The sequence below is a fragment of the Lolium rigidum genome, chromosome 7 (genome assembly GCF_022539505.1).
Source record: "Lolium rigidum isolate FL_2022 chromosome 7, APGP_CSIRO_Lrig_0.1, whole genome shotgun sequence".
Classification (NCBI taxonomy): Eukaryota; Viridiplantae; Streptophyta; class Magnoliopsida; order Poales; family Poaceae; genus Lolium; species Lolium rigidum.
The window spans coordinates 63,759,111-63,767,613 of record NC_061514.1 but is presented as its reverse complement, the minus strand read 5'-3'; positions in this window follow the sequence as shown (position 1 = coordinate 63,767,613).

Here is an 8,503-nt window from a genome sequence, read left to right as displayed (position 1 = left end):
ACCTCCTGGCGAACTCCGGCGACCATACGCGGCCGGAACTCTCCGCCGTTCGGCAACCGCTCGCGCGCCAAGCCGGCGCCACGGGGCCCCGCGGCTCGACGCTGCGTTCGTCGCCGCCGCACTCTCCTCCGGTGAGGAGCGGTTCCTCCTCGCCTTTTGATCTTTCCTGGTCTTCTTCCTCCTCTTCTCCGTCCATGGCTCAGCCGAGCGGCTCGTGGAGGGGATCCTATATGCACGAAGACGATATTGCGCGTCTGGTGCGCCTCCGCCGGATTCCTCAGGAGGTCGTCACGAGGGCGCCCGACGAGGAGAACGAGCCCACGCCGGAACCCGGCGAGCGCGTGGTCTTCGGGGCGCACTTTGATCGAGGGCTGGGTCTGCCGGCTTCGCGCTTCTTCCGCCAATTTCTTGATTTCTTCGGTCTGCAGCCTCACCACCTGCCGGCCAACGCCTGCGTCCTCCTTAGCTGCTACGTGGCCTTCATGGAGGGCTACACCGGCTTGTGGCCAGACGTGGAGTTCTGGAGCCGGCTCTTCTACCTCAAGTCGCAAATGACTGAGGGCCGCCTGAGGACCTGCGGCGCCGCCTCGATATACCCCCGCGCCGGCTTGTCCTTCCCGAAGATTCCGACGGTCGACTCGGTGAAGAACTGGCAGATGTCGTTCTTCTACGTGAAGAACGCCAACCCGGCCTTCGATTGGATCAACCTGCCGGAATACAATCCGGCTCCTCCGACCAGCCGGCTCAACTGGGGCCACAATGCCAAGTCGGCGGATCCGGACGCGGAGGTCAACCTCCTGTGGGACTTCTTGGGTGAGTGCGTCGCTGGGGGCCGGCTGAGCGCCGAGGACCTCCTCTGCACTTACATCGAGCGCCGGGTGCTGCCGCTCCAGGGCCGTATCCACAAGATCGGGCACATGTCCGGCCAGCTGGATCCGACCCGGACGTCGAAGGTGGCGCTTACCAAGGCCCAGGTTGCTCATCGGGTGAACAACATCACCAAAGCCAACATGCCGGAAGCCTGGGAATGGGGGCTGCCGCCTTACGACCGGACCTCGCCGCCTGAGTTGGTAAGTTGGTGTTTTGGCTTGCGACTTTTGACTTGCGGCTGCGTGGCCGACTTGTTATTCATCTGTTTTCGCTTTTTAGATTTTCAGCCGCCAAGGTATTGAGGACGGCGACTTGGCGCACAAGATCTGGACGCCGGATCACGTGGATCCGGCTGACCCAGCCGGCGACCAAGCTGGCGACGATGATCTGCCGGCGGTGCCGGACCAAGGCGGCCAAGGGGAGCACAACCCGCCGCCCTCGCCGGAGCAGCGGGAGGAGGAGGAGGAGCCGGCCACGTCCACCACGGGGCCGATCCCGGCGGTGCCTCTGCGCACGAGGCCGCCTGCCGCCTCGGCGACTTCCGCGCCCCAGAGGAAGAAGCGAGCCGCCGGCGGGACTACGACGAAGCTGGAGAGCCGGGCCAAGAAGCAGCGCCAGCAAGGGCCCAAGAAGGTCCCGGAGACGGCCGGGTAAGTCCTTTTTCCTCCATTGTTTGATTCCTTTTCTTTCCTTTCTTTGCACTTAACTTCTTTTGTTTGTTTGATTAGGGCCGCCATAAAGTTCACCCAGGGCGGCGGCTCTGGGCCGGCTGCTCGCGTTGCGCCGCCGTTCCGTCGGCAGAGGGAGCCGACGCCGCCGCCTTCGACACTTGCGCGCGCGCCGCCCGTGGTTGTCGTGCCGCCCGTGGCTACGCCGCCTTCCGCGGGGGCCTCCTCTTCGGCAGCGCCTCCTTCGGCGCCAAGCCGGGGCGCCCAGGGCGAGTCGGCCCAAGGGCCTACTCTGGGTGATATGTTTCCGCACCGCGCGCCGCCGTTGGGGCCGACAGCTGGAGCCGGCCGGGGTGCGCCACCAGCGGCGGGAGCTGGAGCCGGCGGGGCTGCGCCGCCTGAGAGGCCGGAAGTGATCCCTACCGGGCCAACCGCGCCGCCTTCGGCTTCGGAGCCGCCGAGGGGGGAGCCGGCTGGGAAGGAGCCGCAGCGGGAGGAGCCGGCGCGCGCTAAGGACGCCGACTCCCAGGCGTTGGTGAGGACGAAGGGCCCGGCGGTGTCGCCCACTAGCCTCCACGTGGCCAAGGGTGCCCGGCTGGTGAGCGTGCCGTCCGCCTCTGACTCCAGCTTCGGCTCGGCTGGCACCATGGATAAGGCCTGGCACCAGGCGGACTCCTGCGAGGTGATCAGCCGGGAGGGGCAGCCTGGCACGGCGCCCTTGAAGATGCTCTTCTCTGGCTACCGAGCCAGCCTGAAGAACAAGGCTGCCGAGGCCATGGCCCAGCTGTCGACGCTGGAAGATGCTGACAAGGTAGGTGGCTGATGGCGTGTAACTCACACGTTCGTTGGGAACCCCAAGAGGAAGGTATGATGCGCACAGTAGCAAGTTTTCCCTCAGAAAGAAACCAAGGTTTAATCGAACCAGGAGGAGCCAAGAAGCACGTTGAAGGTTGATGGTGGCGAAATGTGATGCGGCGCAACAACAGGGATTCCGGCGCCAACGTGGAACCTGCACAACACAACCCAAGTACTTTGTCCCAACGAAACAGATGAGGTTGTCAATCTCACCGGCTTGCTCGTAACAAAGGATTAACCGTATTGTGTGGAAGATGATTGTTTGCAAGAAAACAGTAGAAACAAGTATTGCGATAGATTGTATGCTATGTAAAGAATAGGACCGGGGTCCACAGTTTACTAGAGCTGTCTCTCCCATAAGATAAAAGCATGTTGGGTGAACAAATTACAGTCGGGCAATTGACAAATAGAGAAGGGCATAACAATGCATATACATGATATGATAAATATAGTGAGATTTAATCCGGGCATTACGACAAAGTACATAGACCGCCATCCAACTGCATCTATGCCTAAAAAGTCCACCTTCAGAGTTATCATCCGAACCCCATTCAGTATTAAGTTGCAAAGCAACATGACAATTGCATTAAGTATGGTGCGTAATGTAATCGACAACTACATCCTTAGACATAGAATCAATGTTTTATCCCTAGTGGCAACATCACATCACAACCTTAGAACTTTCCGTCATCGTCCCGGTGTCAATGAAGGCATGAACCCACTATCGAGCATAAATACTCCCTCTTGGAGTTAAGAGTAAAAACTTGGCCGAGCCTCTACTAATAACGGAGAGCATGCAAGATCATAAACAACACATAAACAATAGATTGATAATCACCATAACATAGTATTCTCTATCCATCGGATCCCGACAAACACAACATATAGTATTACGGATAGATGATCTTGATCATGTTAGGCAGCTCACAAGATCCAATAATGAAGCACAATTAGGAGAAGACGACCATCTAGCTACCGCTATGGACCCATAGTCCAGGGGTGAACTACTCACTCATCACTCCGGAGGCGACCATGGCGGTGTAGAGTCCTCCGGGAGATGAATCCCCTCTCCGGCGAGGTGCCGGAGGCGATCTCCCGAATCCCCCGAGATGGGATTCGCGGCGGCGGCGTCTCTGGAAGGTTTTCCGTATCGTGGCTCTCGGTACTGGGGTTTTCGCGACGAAGGCTTAAAGTAGGCGAAAGGGCAACGTGGGGGGCCACACGAGGGCCCCACACCACAGGTCGGCGCGGCCAAGGCCTGGGCCGCGCCGCCCTATGGTGTCGGCCCCTCGTGGCCCCACTTCGACTCCCCTCCGGTCTTCTGGAAGCTTCGTGCAAAAATAGGACCCTGGGCGGTGATTTCGTCCAATTCCGAGAATATTTCGTTACTAGGATTTCTGAAACCAAAAACAGCGAAAACAAAGAATCGGCTCTTCGGCATCTTGTTAATAGGTTAGTTCCAGAAAATGCGTAAATACGACATATAATGTGCATAAAACATGTAGGTATCATCAATAAAGTAGCATGGAACATAAGAAATTATCGATACGTTGGAGACGTATCAGTGGCTTCTTATCTTCTTTTTTGCGATTTTACTGTTATCCTGGTAGCCCTCCGAGGCGTGGGCCGGCTGCTAGGAGCCGGTCCAGGTTTCGCCTAAACAATTGATTCTTTTTCAGGCGGTTGACCAGCGACGCACCGTCTTGTACAACAAGGTGGTCACCAGCTACCACCGGGCCAAGATTGAGCGGGCCGCCTTGGCTCGCGAGCTGGAGGTGGTCAAAGGTGAGGCTTTTCTTTGTCTTGTCTTTATTTTTTCTCTGATTTCATCCGGCTGATAGTTTTACTTGCCGTTTTGCAGCCGAAGCTGCCCGGGTTCCGCAGCTGGAGAATGATCTTCGGATCGCCCGCGCCCAATGCGCCGAGAGCGAGGAGGCGGGTCGTGCGGCTGCTGCCAAGCTGAAGGTGGCCGACGGCGAGCTGACGCGGCTGCGCAAGCTGGAGGCCAACCACCTCAAGGAGCTGGCCACCCTCAGGAAGGCTGAGGAGGATAAGGTGGAGGACCTGTCGAAACGGCTGGAGAGGGTGGAGCAGCAGCGGCTCGAGCTTCAGCAAGAGGTGACCTCCAAGTCTGAGGAGCTGTCGGCCACCGCCAAGCGGTGGGTGGGTGAGATGAGCCGGCTCGACCGCGGCTTGGCGGTTGAGTCTTTGTACCTTTCCCCTTTGCCGGCTTTCGGCTGTCGGCTGCCAGCTGTGGTTGGCAGTCGGCGGCAGAAACTAACTTTTTTCGTTCTCCCCATCTTCGGGCTGGGGGCGGTCGGTTCTTGCCGGCTGCCGCCAGTCTTACTTTAGGACTTCAAAATCTCCATCTTCAGGCTGGGGGCAGTCGGTTCTTGCCGGCTGCCGCCAGTCTTACTTTAGAGCTTCGGAATCTCCATCTTCGGGCTGGGGGCAGGCGGTTCTTGCCGGCTGCCGCCAGTCTTACTTTAGGACTTCGAAATCTCCATCTTCAGGCTGGGGGAAGTCGGTTCTTGCCGGCTGCCGCCAGTCTTACTTTGAAAATTTGCGTTTTTCTGTTTTTCGATAAGCTTCTGACTTGCTTTTTTCTTGCAGCGGCCTTCCCTGAGGCGCAGGAGGTGGCGTTAGCGGCAGCCGGCAAGGCGCGGGATGCGCGCCGGCAGGCTACCGGGGAGCAGAGCTCGGAGTGCTTCTCCATGGACGACTACCTGGCGTCCATGGCCGCTCGCGTCGAGCCCATCACGAAGCTTGGCTGGGAGCTCCGGAAGGCGGCGGAGGAGCTGATCCGGCTGCTATGGCCGACTGAGACGCTGCCGCAGGACCTCGCCAACCTCATCAAGTGGTTGGAGACGGCGCCGGATCGCTTCGCCGACTGGAAGGATTCGGCCGCGCGTGCTGGCGCAGACATGGCCCTCTCCTTCGTGCTCTCCTGGTACAACGAGGTCAGCCTGGATCAGCTGGAGAGCCGGCGGGCCGACGTGGAGGAGAACCTTTCGGCGGAGAACAAGACCGCCCGGCTTGCCCGCGCCTGCGCCATCGCCGACTTCGTCGACAAGCGCATCTTCGTCGCGGATCCGAACCCGCCGTCTGACGACGAGGAGGAGCTTGAAGACGAAGAAATCGAGATGGAATCTCCGCCGCCTGCTAATGATCCGGCTGGTCCTCCTCCGGCCGGTGCCTAGGCTTTCCTGTTCATGTAATTTTGCTTTTGCCAAGACAGATTATTAAATCCCCGGAATGCCGGGTGCCTATGTAATGACAATATTATCGCCTTTTTATTATGGTACGCTTTAGTGTGTTTGTTAATCATTTGTGTGCCCGCTTGCTTTCTTCCGGCTTGCTCGCTTTTTCCCATCCGCCCTACTCTTTGGCGTTGCCCTTGCCGATCGTACGTCCGACTTGCGGTCCGTCGCCGGATCAAGAGCGTGCCGCTGGGTGAGGCCGATAGTATTTCAGTCGAACGAGCCGAGTTCGGCAATCCGGCACTTTTATGAAAGTTGTGTAAATCAATTCGCTTTCACTCTTTCTCTTAGTCGTCTTTCGCGTGCCGGCTCCCTAGGCTCTTACCCCCGCCAGCCGGACAGCCGGGTTGCGGTCTGTAGCTGGTCGGAAGTCGGCTGTCGGAAACCGGATCACGTTACTGAGCCGGCCGCGTGAGAGGGTGTTAGCCAATTGGCGAAAACAAGAGTATGCGAATTTTTTTTGTCGAGATCGACGCTCTCAACGCTTGCTTTTTCATAGCTTACAAAAGGAGTACAAGGGATACATACATTCCTGCTCTCAAGTGTAAAATGGTCGAAGCAACCTGACATTCCAGGGACGTTTTGTCTCCTCGTCAGTTTTGCTCGCCTTGTTCTTTTTGGCCTCTTGGGCATCTATGAGATAGTAGGAATCATTGCCTACCGCCTTGCTCACGATGAAGGGACCCTCCCATGGGGATGCTAGTTTATGCTGTCCGGCTGTCCGTTGGATCAGCCGGAGCACTAGGTCTCCTTCTCGGAATGCTAAGGGCTGCACCTTCCGGCTGTGATAGCGTCGGAGGCTTTGTCTGGTATATGGCCGATCTGGACTGAGCCAGCAGCCGAGCTTCTTCGACCGAGTCGACTCCATCTTCACGAGCTTCTTTGGCTTCGGCTTCCGTGTAGAGCTTGATCCTTGGCGCGTCGTGCTCGATATCAGTCGGCAGGACGGCTTCGGCCCCGTATACGAGGAAGAATGGCGTGAAGCCGACGGAGCGGTTTGGCGTGGTGCGCGAGCTCCAGAGCACAGAGGGCAGCTCTTCTATCCGAGCAGCCGGGCTGAGCGCTCGAGCGGCTCTACCAGCCGGGGCCGGATGCCGGCTAGGATCAAGCCGTTTGCCTTCTCCACTTGGCCGTTGGTTTCTGGGTGCGCTACGGACGACAGGTCCATCCGGATTCCCATCTCCCCACAGTAGCGCTTGAATATGCCTTCGGTGAAGTTACTGCCGTTGTCGGTGATGATGCTGTGGGGGTAGCTGCATCTCACAATTATCTCCTTGAGGAATGTGACAGCTGTGGAGCCGTCCAGCTTCTTGATTGGCTTGGCTTCAATCCACTTGGTGAATTTGTCAATCATCACCAAGAGGTGGGTCATGCCGCCTCGGGCTGTTTTGAATGGGCCCACCATGTCCAAGCCCCACACGGCAAATGGTCAAGTGATGGGGATGGTTTTCAGGGCGGAAGCCGGCGTTTGCCTTTGCTTTGCGAAGCGCTGGCAGCCGTTGCACTTCTTCACCAGATCTTCTGCGTCTCTTAGCGCAGTCGGCCAATAGAAGCCGTGTCGGAAGGCTTTGCCCACTATGGCTCTTGAGGAGGCGTGATGGCCGCATTCTCCCTGATGGATTTCCCGGAGGAGTTCAATCCCTTCAGCCGGCTCGACGCACCGCTGGAACACCCCACTTACGCTGCGTTTGTACAGCTGGTGGTTGATGATTGTATAGGCCTTGGCCCTTCTCTCAATCTCGCCTTGCTTGAACCCTGTCATTGGGCAGCACACCATCGGTGAGGTAGGAGAGGAATTCTTGTGCCCATGATGGTACGCATTTTATCTCGAATACGCTAACCATCAGGGCCTCCATCTTCGGAGCTTCCGGGTTCGACTGCGTGGTCGCCGGGTTCGGCTGTTGAGCCGGCGGGTTTGGCCGATAAGCACCCGACTTGGGCTGATTAGCCCCCGGGTTTGGCTGAGAAGCCCCCGGGTTCGGCTGTGGAGCCGGCGGGTTTGGCTGAGAAGCCCCCGACTTTGACTGCGAAGCCCCCGGGTTTGACTGTGAAGCCCCCGGGTCAGCCGGCACGAATATGGAGTCCGACTCCGGGGAAGGTATGATGGATGGCTTGCGCAGATGCTGCAGGGCCACACCCGGCGGAATTGCCTGCCGGGTTGAGCCTATCTTGGACAGGGCGTCAGCCGCCTCGTTGTTGGCCCTTGGCACATGGTGAAATTCGCAGCCCTCGAAGAAGCCGGCTAGCTGCTGAACATGGAAGCGGTACGACGCCATGTTGGCATCCTTCGCGTCCCAGTCACCAGACGCCTGCTGGATGACCAAGTCGGAGTCGCCGAAGCAGAGGATGCAACGGACGCCTATTTCCTTGGCCAGCTTGAGCCCATGGATGAGCGCTTCATACTCCGCCACATTGTTGGATGCGGCGAAGTGGATCTGCAGGACGTAGTCCAGCCTATCCCCCTTAGGAGAGGTGATGACGACTCCGGCTCCCAAGCCGGTGCGCATCTTCGAGCCGTCGAAGTGCGGCTTCCGAGTGCGTGGAGTCCGGCACGAGGCGGCAGGTATTGCATCTCGGCCCGGCCGACGAAGAAGTCGGCTAGGATCTGCGACTTGATGGCTGTTCTTGGCTCGTACTGAATAGCATGGGCCGCCAGCTCCAGTGCCCATTTGGCGACCCGGCCGTTGGCGTCTTTGCTGCCAATGATCTCCGCCAAGGGCGCTGTAGCCACCACCTTGATGGGGTGCTCTTGGAAGTAGTGCTTGAGCTTCTTGGCCGCCATGTACACGCCATAGGTGACCTTCTGGTAGTGGGGGTAGTTTTGCTTTGATTGGGAAAGCACTTCACTTA